Source organism: Otolemur garnettii, unplaced genomic scaffold, assembly GCF_000181295.1.
Source record: "Otolemur garnettii isolate 467f Iridium unplaced genomic scaffold, OtoGar3 scaffold00016, whole genome shotgun sequence".
In the NCBI taxonomy this organism is placed as follows: Eukaryota; Metazoa; Chordata; class Mammalia; order Primates; family Galagidae; genus Otolemur; species Otolemur garnettii.
Window position 1 is genome coordinate 12,104,400 of NW_003852411.1, and position 10,226 is coordinate 12,114,625.

Here is a 10,226-nt window from a genome sequence, read left to right on the forward strand (position 1 = left end):
ACATACCTATAAAGGAGCCATTGCCACAGGTAGTTCTCAAAGTGGCTCATCTGTATCTTAATAAATAAAAAGTGATTATTTTTAGCCCATAGGGTCTTGATTTGAGAGGCTTTGTTCTTCCACATTCTGGAATTCATTATAGTGTTACTAACTCTTAGGGAAGTGGGTTCACCAAAGCCTTGCTCCAGCTGAAATCCCCACCCATATACATCACCCTAGAGTCACAGGGTGTCTAAACAGGTCTCTCTACACTTGTCTAGTGAGAAAGATATTCCGACAGGCCCACTGTGGCAAGGAAGCCTCTGTTGGAGGACTGTTTGGCTCGAGTTTTAGCCTCTGGTTCCAGACCTCCCCTCCCAACTCAGTACACATAGGGAGCTTTGTTTACTGATGTGAAGCCCTCACTGCTGTCATGGCAACCAAAAGGAAGACAAAGCCCGCCAGGATGGGCCGGCCTGTGTGACTCAAAGATCTGTTTACCCACACTCCTGTACACACTTGCATGCTTCATCACACACACATTGGCACCAGTACACACATGCTCACGCTGACACAGGAAGCATATGTAGACAGACTCTGCCAAGCACACAAATAGTCACATGGTCACACTCCTATTAATCTTCACAGCCTGTATTTCAGAGGGCTCTGCTACCCACAAAGAAACAGTGCCGCTGTTCCTGTAAGATCTTTGCTTCAGGAAGGAGGAATTTGAGCTGGAAATCAAGAAAAACCTCTTCAATCCTGAAAGTTCTGAAATTAACGGAGAAATTGGGGAAGTTGGATTGACACTTATGTGGTGGCAGTGGTTTAATTTCATTTCTACTTGGAAATGCGCAGAGGAAGGGGGAGTGGTGAGATTTTTCAATGTTCTTATGTTCGTAGCGTTCAGTGCTCTTACGACCCTGGGGAATCTGTTCATTTTTTAGAGGAGCAAACACAGCCCCAGAGAAGATAAATACCTTTGTGAAGGTCACACCATTTGGCAATATTATCGTTATTTATGCCTCATCCCGTGACTTGTTCCAAAAAGGATTTAAAAGGAGACTTAGGCTGTCAATAAATAAAAGCCAAAACAGAAGCTAGCCTTCTAAATCCTATCCACTATTGACTCTAATAAGCAGGACGGGTACCCAGATGGGTGAGGATGCAAATACTCAGGCACTATATCATACTGCATTACTCTGTCTTAGAATCAAGAGCTTTGGGAAGGCTCCTCCTATGAGCAGAAATCTTTGCCTAAAGTGGTTAAGGCAAATAAATGGCATCACCCAAAGCACTGTCCCCCTCCCATAGCCCTCTACCTTATATCCATAGCAACAGAAGAAGAGCCCTGAGTTTCCTGCACTAGGATAGATAGACCTGACAGATCACCTGTCCAAGCCCAGCCTTTTACATGCAAGGACACTAAGCAGCAGTCCCCATCCTTTTTGGCACCAAAGACTGGTTTCATGGAAGACAATTTTTCCATGGACCAGGGTAGAGGAGATTAGATTCTCATAAGAGTGTGCAATCTAGATCCCTCACAAACACAGTGTACAGTAGGGTTCCTGCTCCTGTGAGAGCATAGGAGATGGGGCCTGTGTGGGCCACTGCTGATGTGGGGATAGGAAGTGAAGCTCAGGTGTTGATCTGAGCAACAGGGAGCAGCTGTAAATATAGGATGAAGCTTCACGGGCTCACCTCCTGCTCTGTAGCCTGGTTCATAACAGGCCATGGCTAATAGGAATCCATGGCCCAGAGGTTGGGAACTGCAGAACTGAAGGACAGGGGGAGGTCAGACACCTGCTGGTCCACAACCTGGTACATTTCTTAGATCTCCATGTTCAAAGTCATTACTATTTCACAGCTTCAAGACATTTCAGATTCCCTTAGGATCTCAGGGAATGACTTTTCCTTCTCTTCTTGACACTGAGAACTCATGTACATATTTATTTGAGTAAGTACAGTGAAAAAAGGCCTCGCAATGAATGTAAAGGGGATAATGAAGAAACTAGACTATGTTTCTTATTAAGGTTTTTAACCTTAAAGTTAATCCAGACTGTTAAAGCACAAGCACACAGATCTCTGAGGTTATACATACCTGGGTGTGAATCCTAGCTCCATTCTGGTGGGATCTGAGGCATGCTCTTGAGTCTCAGCTTTCTCGTTTGGAAAATAAGAATAAACATCATAGCTGTCTCAAAAGGTTGATTGTGAGGATTAAACAGATAGAAAGGAAAAAGGGTAGCATGTGGGACAGATCAGAGCCACTTGGAGCACCTGGTAAATGTTACTGACATTGCTGAGAATGTATCATAATACAGATAACCTGTTATCAAGGCCTTCATCCGTATATGTTCATTCTGCCTCCAAAACACAATGTATTGATTGTCTACTACATGGCAGGTATTGTTTTAGAATATGGTAATACAACATCAAGTATCAAAGCAAAATCCTTGTCCCCACAGAGTTTATAGCGTACTGTAGGAGAAAAACTGTAAACAAAGTAAGTACAATACATAGTATGTTATATACTGGCAAGCCCTCAGGGAAAAAACAGTAGAGAAGTACAGTTAGTATTGGTGGGGGTTGGGGCTGGAATTGGGGACGGGTTGGCTGGGCAGGGCCTCATGAAGGAGACCTGAGGAACGCCATGAAGTGTGAGAAGGGGAGCCACGTAGATGGTCCAGTGGGGGTTGCACTTCCAGGAAGGGTGACAGCCAGGGCAAATTTGAGGGCAGGAGCACCCTGCAGGAGTCTCTGAAGAACAGAAAGGCACTGATACGGCTGCACTGGATTGAATAAATGCTTAAGGGGTGAGGGGAGGTCAGAGAGGATGACAGGCCAGGTGGAGGTGGAGGTGGAGGGGTGGATCACACGGGGCCTATAGAGAGCTGGTTTTCACTAGGGGTCACTGGGAAAGCCCTGGTGTTAAATGACACACAAGCTAAGTTTTCAGAGAATGCCTCTGGGTGAGAACATGCTGAAAAGGGCTGAGGGTGGAAGCTGGTGACCTTCTGGTTATGTCCAGATGATGGCAGCCTTGGGCCAGAGTGGCAGGAGTGGGGCTTCTGGAAATAGTGGGGTTCTGGATATAAGGTGAAGATCAAGCTAGGAGGACATGCTGACCATTGAATGAGAAGTGTGATAGAGATACGAGCCCAAGATGACCCCCGGGCATCTGGCTACAGCAACTAAATGTTTGGATTAAATGATCTGAAATAGAAGATACTGGGGTTGGGGGGGGCAGATTTGAGGGGGTGGAAATCAAGAGTTCTGCTGTGTATATAACTCAACTGGATATTCTAACATATCTCTAGTAAAGATCTTTAGGCTTAAAATTACTGATTCTCTGTTATCTATACAATACATGCCAACTGCTTTAAGAGTTATCTCCCATGAAGGAAAGGGCACCCTAGAGTCTCCGACCATCACAGGGGGGACCTCCTTCTCCCCTGCTCACATGGGCTAGAAAGATGTCAACAGATCACTCAGCAAAACCATCAAGAAATTGCTGGTATTGCTGCAAGCAAAATTCAAAACACAACAACAACAACAACCCCCCCCCCCAACAAATATTCTTGAAGGCTGCACTGTCATACCCTCTGCTTCACTTATCCCTCCCATCACCAGCTGGACAAGGAGGAGCGTGTCCTATGAGCACTGCACAGTTACGAGCTCTCACGTGGTGGTCCTGAATACCTCGGAGGAAATGAAGCCAGGCACCACGCTTCTGCGCCTATTCCACGGATTAGCCAAGTAGAGGCTTAAAGAGCATTGAACCACATGAGAGTTATACAGCAGCACTCAGATCTCCCTGCTCTGTTTAATTCTCCACCAGTCTGTGTCACCTCACTGTGACACACAGAGACTATCAAGGCACAAACTCAGAGGCACACACGCTGCTTTCTCTCTCGCTCCATGTATATAATAGTGTGTGTTTCAGTCACAATATTTCAGCGGGTTCAAAGCCCTGTGGCACAGGAAGAATGGGCCCCAGGAAGCACGCGCATTCCACATTCTTCTGTCTCCTCCCTTCGCGTCCCCCCCACCCACACTCTAATTACAGTATAAAAGAGGCATCTTGACAGAGAACAAATGGCTGTGTTCTTTTAAGAGACACATTTTGCACTCCTTTGAGAAGCCACAGCCATTGGCTGCCTCCCCAAAGGCTTCGGAGGTGCCGGAGGAGCGGTGCGGCTGTGTTCAAGGGGGTGACTGAGAGTCTATTACCAGGTCGAGCCTTTGTACACTGTATCACTGTGTGGACATTGTCCCCCTTTGTCAAAGGGCTTTGAGTTTCCCAGAATCCTTTGTTCATCCTCCTCAGATAATTTAAACATTAAAGGTTCCTCTTAGGAAGATAAAATGTCATGGGTCACCATCAAAAGATTCTTCCCTGTTAAACAAGGCCTTTCATATGCTTTGGGATGGACGAGTGGGCGAAGAGAAGGCCCAGAGCTGCCTGAAGGGGAATGGTGGAGGCAGAGGGCAGGAGCTAGACTCTGAAGGGCAAATGGGCCCGAGGGAACCGAGGGGCGAGACTGGAAGGGGCAGAGGAAGGCCAGAGCCGGCGCAGGCTGGGGAATGCCAACTCACTGCTGAAAGGTTAACCGGCCTCTCCGCTCTCTAGCCTTTCAGAGGCTGGGATTAAAATGGGATGGCAGACATGGGTTTTCATTCACACATCCATTCACTCATGTCTTCAGGGTATACCAGAAAGCCTCCCAAACTCAGTTCCATTTTTCAGACAGACAAACAAAAACCAGGCTTAGAACAACCACTAGCATTGCCCAAATCACAGTCCGCATGCGCTAGAAGCAGCTGGACCTCTCCATTTCCGCGCCTTGGCATTGTCTGAGTACTCACTGGTGACCCCGCGTGCTATAGGATCCGTCAGGACAAGAGCTGTGGGGACCGTTAGTGCTCACAGTTCCACCCGTGGCTCCAGCATGGACTAGCCACTCAGCAGGGTCTGTCACGCACGTTAAGCAGCCAGCAGAGGGGAAGCAGAACAAGATGGGAGGGCAGGGTCAGGGAGGAGGACACACGCCCTGGGCCTGGGTCTCCTAAAGCCCTGGAGGCGAGCCCCTCCCGGGGCAGTGCTGCGGCTGTGTGTGTTGGGGCGTGCAGAGGCGATCCGGCAGGGAGCACACTGGGCCACTTGACTCCAGCTCACGCTCTGCGACACCCGCCCTCTGTGTGCTTCTTCTCAAACTTCTTTGCTCCTCCAGACCTTGGGGCGCCCCAGGGCCCAGGCTTAGGTCCTTTCCTCTAGCGCATTCTCCCTCCAGGTGATCTCATACAGGCCCACGGGGATTTCCAACAGCACCTCTGCGTTAGAGTTTACCAACTTTACATCTCCAGCCCCAACTCACCACTGAGCTCGAAACCCACTTATGTAACTGTCTACTTGATGGCAAACAGGCATCTCGAATGTGACATGGCCAAAAGAGAATTTTGATTTCTCTCCCAAACTGCTCCTCCTCTAGTCTCTTCCACCTTGGTATGTAATGCCATCCAAGCCAGGAGCCATCTGCAGTTCTTCCTTTTTCTTGCCCTAACCATAGGCCACCCCATAAGCAATTACCTCTTCTCTCCCATCTAGTGCTGTCATCCTAGTCCTCGTGACAGCCTGGATGTGTCCTGCCTTCAGAAGCGTGCAACAGCCTCCTGAATGACTCTTTGTTCCACCTCTGTCCTGATCCTTTTCTCTTCCAATGGGAAAACAGGCAGCAACTTTTGAATACAAAATAAATCATATTCTCCTTCTGTTGAAGACGCTCCTTGGGCTCCTCACTGTTAAAATCCAAACTCTTTATTATGGTCTACAAGACCCTCCATGAATTTTTATCTCTCTCCTTAACTACAGGGGGGATCTTTTCTGATAATAATAATAACAAAATTAGAATTAATAATCTGCCACAACCTGTTTTATTAATATTTGTCACTAAAATATGATCTTGTTCAACTATTTGGGGTTTTTTTGCCTTTCTTCAAGAATGTAAGCTACATGAGAAAAGGGTCTCTTGTGCCACATTCATCATCATATTCTTAGTATTAGAATAGTGCCTGGTGCTTGGAAGGAATTCAGTATTTGATGAATGAATGAATGGAGTAACAGAATGGTCTGAATTACATATTGTTTTCTCCAGAGATTACCTCTATGAATCATGTCCACTGGAGACTGTACTGCTGGCAATGTGGTCAATCCCTCCACCTCCAAGAATTCTCAACCAAGTCAACCTGAAAACGAGCTGTACACTTGCTCTTCATCACCTCGTATGAGCTTTCAAGACCACCCCAAAGCGGCAAAGTGACACCACAGCAGGACATGCATTACTATGCTTAGCTGAAATATTCTGTGCTATAGTTGAGACTATATCCCTCTTTAGTCTTAGTCTCATTTAAGTTGATGGTTATCATCTGTTATTGAGATGTCTTTCTTAAACTGAGGATATTTAATAAATCACCAACTTCTTCTGCCTGTCTTATAGTTAACCTAAGTTCTTCATTAAAATGCAGTTAATTATTATCTCACTGAAAGTGTCACCATCTATTAGAGGTAAGTGCAGGAGCTGTACAGCCAAGATGCTCTGCTCCCGAGGGACTGGCATGTGGCAGGCATCAGAGCTCCAGACTATGGTAAGGCTGTGCACCTTCCGACGAGGACTTTGTAACAATAAGTATCCAACTAGAGTGACAATATAGCACACAAGAAAATTAAACCTGGGGTACAGTAAAACAAGTTTACTTGAACTCAGTACACTTATCTTTGAATCAGAACACAGGCAAGTTATTCAGTTTCTCCGAAGTCCAATTTCCTAATAAATGGCATTGATAAAAATCCTGTTGACAAGCTCCCATGAGCAAAGGCATGGTACTTCAACAGATGTGAGCTGAAGCTGAAGCTGTTTGCTTAAAGCACAAAGTACTGTCAGTGGACAGCTCTTGTTACTGTCTCACCTTGGGATATTAACTACAATCAGACATTTGAGTCAAGGTAACACACAACCAGTACTGGATAGGAAGGAATACTGGTGAGGTTTAGAGACGGAGAAAGCACATCTTTTGATAAAGTCTACGTTACTGAACTCTTGCAGATTGTTGGACTACTTTTCAACTCTAACTTCTTACCTCACAGATTCTATGTAACCATCACCTTCATGACAGCTATTTCTATGTAGGACTTTCAGGTGAAGATTTCCTTCAGAGCAGACTCTTCAGAGTTTGGAGCCATGTACATGGAGGCATCAGGGAGGGGGCTTCCAGCTTGGACCACAACCTCCACCTCAGCATGGACTTCTAATTGCTGCCAAGGCCCTTGTCTTAACAAAGTCCTTCCTAATGTATTTCTATCCTGCAGCAAATGTACTGCTCACACAGCTGCAGTACTCAAAGTAGGGCCACAGACCCGGTGCCCACATGCAAACTGTTTCTAGTCCATGATGAGATAAATTCAGAAACTGAAAGCACTCAATAACTTTTACAATATTTTAACAGATATTTTATGTCTATCAAATACAGGGTGGCCATGTCTATCAAATAAAATTGCACACGAACTTTATGGCCACCCTGTATAAGAATAAAAACTGAGAGCTTTATTTTATATCTCTTTGTATTTTTTGTTTCCTTTTTTTTGCAATTTATTTTGTGACAAATGTATTTTACGAAAGTATCAACAGACCAGAAATTTTAAAAAATGATTGTCCCCCACAGATAGCTTAAAAAGCGCTATCTGGATTGAAATCATCTCTCCATGGCTAGAAGACAGGTATTGAGATCATCATACTAATTTACTACTTATTTTGTGTTTATGATATACTAGAACAGGTGTCCTCAAACTGTGGCCCGCCTAGGACATTTATCTGGCCTGCTGGGGGTTTTGCCACTGTTGCCTGTCCTGCTTAGCAGCTGACTCATCCCGGGGCCTGCAGTCTGTTCCTCCAATGGTCTGAGGGACAGTGAACTGGCCCCCTGGGTAAAAACTTTGAGGACCCCTGTACTAGAAACTTTGCTATATGTTTTGTGCTATCTCCTTTAGTTTTCATAAAAACTCAAAATACATGATATTACCTGATTTTTTAGAAGAGGCCCAACAGTGTTTAAAAACCCATTCAAGGTCATATTACTAAGTAGTGACAGCACAGGGTTCTTCTGGCCACAAACAAATCTACAGAGACCCAAGAGAAGAGGCCCACACCACCGAGGTCTTAGGATTACACTGGTATCATGTACCACAGATTTTCTCTGTATTTTTCTGTTCTTTCTTTCTGTGTGTTCTCTCCCCTGTATTTTATATTCTTCTTTTTCATTTTCTGACTTTTGTTCAGTCTCTTGTCCCCAGGGTGTACTTAGCTGAGAAGAATGAATGTGAGGTCACAAAAGCCCCTGACCTCCACTACCCAATGTCCCTCCCGTATCCGGGTCTCTGGAGTTGAGGAAATGCACATTTTCGTGGTGCACAGGAAGTAGGAAGTTTACAGGACCCTTGTATTATCAAATAGTGGTTATCAGAAATGGATTCCTATTAAAAGCACTAGACCTCAACAGCATAAACAAAATAACCATATTCTTTTGCGAGTGCACACACTCTGCTAATAAACGCTGATTGTATTTGGGTTTCTTACAGCCAAACATTACAATAAATTCAAAGTTAAAATTTTACTTCGTTCTTATCTGAAAATGCATTTTACCCACAAACATCTGTGCGTACGTGTGGTTACATCTGCAGTCATGCAGATACACCTATGGGAACACACACCGAAGTGTATAGGAAGAGCCCCTCTTATGGGGAGGCTGACATCTAAAAAGATGCACCACTCCAACATTTTTTCCAGAGGGTTACCTACTCCTTTGCAGTGATGCCTTCTCCCTAGGAAACTAATAAGTATAGACTTTACTTCTCAAGGGGTAACTAGATAGAAAGGACTTAGCTAAATAATTCTGTTCATATATGAAACAAGATAGTTACTCTGACATGCTTGGAAAACTTATGTTTTACAGAAAATCCGAAAAGTCAAGGAACTGACTTCTACTTTTGGCAGAATGATACACTAGTGTTCTGAAATATCTTTAACACAAAATGCCCAGGGGGTGTATAAACTTATAACAAGCTTGATAATTAATGTGTTCCTAAGCCTATAGGAAAGTGCGAGAAATCTCCATGATCAAAAAATCAAGAACATATATATGTTATGTAAGTATTTCCTCCAAGTCTGCATCTTGTTTACATTCATTTTTTTTGATAGTATCTTTGATGAACAAAAATTTTTTTTATTTGACAAAGCCCAACTTATCAATTGTTTTTGCTTTTATATTCTGTTCAAAGAACATTTGTCTACTCTGAGTGCTCAGAGATATTCTCCAATTAATTCTTATCTACAGAGAGAGATAAGGATCTAGATTCCTTTTTATTCACATGGAATAGCCAGAGGATCTAAAAGAATGTATTAAAAAGACTTTCTTTTCCCCACTGAATTTATTTTGTACTTTTGTCAAAAATCAACCACCATATAAATGAGAGGCTCTGTATTGTGTTCCGTTGATCTATTTGACTATCCTGCAGTATTACAGTAAATCTTGAAATCAAGAATAAAACTCTGTTCTCCTTTTCAAAGCTATTCTGGCTAGCTTCTCGAAAGTCTTTGCATTTCTGTATCAGTTTTGAATTATCTTCTCTATTTCTTCAAATAGACAATTTCGATAGAGATTATATTCAATCTATATATTGACATAAGCATAATGGACGTCTTAACAATATTAAGTTTTTCAACCCATAAAAATAGTATGTCTGTCCAGTTTTTAAAATAAATTCTTTAATTTACTTCAGCAGTGTTCTGTAATTTTCAGTAGAGAGGTCTTGACGTCTTTTGTCTTCAAATTTATTCCTAGTTCCTTGATTTGTTACTTTAAAAATTTTTTAAACTCATTTTTAGTTCACTGAAATTAAAATTCTTGATCATTACAACTACACGCAACCCAATTAATTCTTTTGCATATTGATCTTATATCCTGTGACCTTGCTAAATTCACTTAATTAGTTCTCATAAGTTTTTAGACTCTACTGTTATATTTCAAAGTATACAATCACGTTATCCATGAAAAAAACTGTACTTTTATTTTTGCTTTTCTAATTTATGTACCCCTTATTTCTTCTCCTTGCCTTATTAAAATGGCTCAGATTTACATTATTATGTTGAAAAGAAGTGGTGAAAATTGGAAGTCTCTGCCCATTTCCAGATTAT